This window comes from Macrobrachium nipponense, chromosome 44 (assembly GCF_015104395.2).
Source record: "Macrobrachium nipponense isolate FS-2020 chromosome 44, ASM1510439v2, whole genome shotgun sequence".
NCBI lineage: Eukaryota > Metazoa > Arthropoda > Malacostraca > Decapoda > Palaemonidae > Macrobrachium > Macrobrachium nipponense.
Genome location: NC_087221.1, coordinates 47,272,874 through 47,274,103, shown reverse-complemented (window position 1 = coordinate 47,274,103; position 1,230 = coordinate 47,272,874).

Here is a 1,230-nt window from a genome sequence, read left to right as displayed (position 1 = left end):
TATTATAGCAGCCGTAAATAGGGCCACTTATTGACCCAATAGCCGTAAATAGAGGTGCAGGCTGACCAAGCAGAGGTACTTTAGCACATAATGCATGCGTGTGAATTTCGTTGTATCAGCCAGCACACATTGCGATAGAGATGAGACGCCATTTCTTTGTCAATTCCACACAAGTATGTGTGTGTGTGTGTGTGTGTGTGTATGTGTGTGTGTGTAGATACAGTAGAAACCTTTGTATATTTTGTTTACGATCTGTAATGCGAATCAAATAGGGAAAATAAGATGGTTCATACTAGTAAATTGTCTACATCGGCCTACACACGAGAGAACATAAATGGGCGTGTATGACTGAACCGGGAACGCGAACGTAGTACATACGTACACCTTGTGTATGTAAAACCAGTAAAAAGGTTAATCCATGATTATCAACTTTTCTCGTTTATATCACAATTATTAATTTAAATAATCATTGAACAGAAGTATACGTAGGTGTAGCCGCGTCATCGCTTAGAACGTACACAAGTGCGCAGATTAAACGGCACATTAGTTATTTGAGCGTTCCGTAATGATCCATTTTTGTTGTGTGTGTCGGCTCTTTAATTTTAACAGTTCGAACGGCTTCTCAAAGTTAAAAAAATATATCTCGAATGTGTCAGTTTGTTCACACGTTCTGAACACTTGTCTACGACTAAATAGCCTCTAAAATGCGTGTAAAGTGTAATGCACTTGAAATTACACTCACTGCACAAATGTCGACATATTGCTGCTGGTTATTTATATTTGTTTTTAGGTATATTTTGTCAGCAAAGTAACTACTAGAGTTAACTGTGTGTTAACATCGGGTTCCTTGAGCAGAATCGATACACAATGTAAGGAACAAATACATACAAAGTCCGCTAGACTCATATTCTGTTAAAGTTTGAATAACTTTTTTATTATTAGTTATAATATGTAGGCTAAAAGTATTATATATGCTAATTATAACATTTAATTGTGTACTTAAGAAGCATGTCCCTTTCAGAACTCAACCTCCAGGCAGGACAAATAGTACAGAAGGTTTTGTCGGATTCATTTTCACAACCCCGCAAACATATCCTGCGAAAGAGAAAATTTTGAACCACAAGACAGGTGTTAATCGGCTCCTCAGGTGCGTGTTCAATATCTGGTTTGAACGGGAACTTCCTCCAATTGTCGGCTCGAGCCCAAAGAGCGCCATTGTTCTAAGAGGAA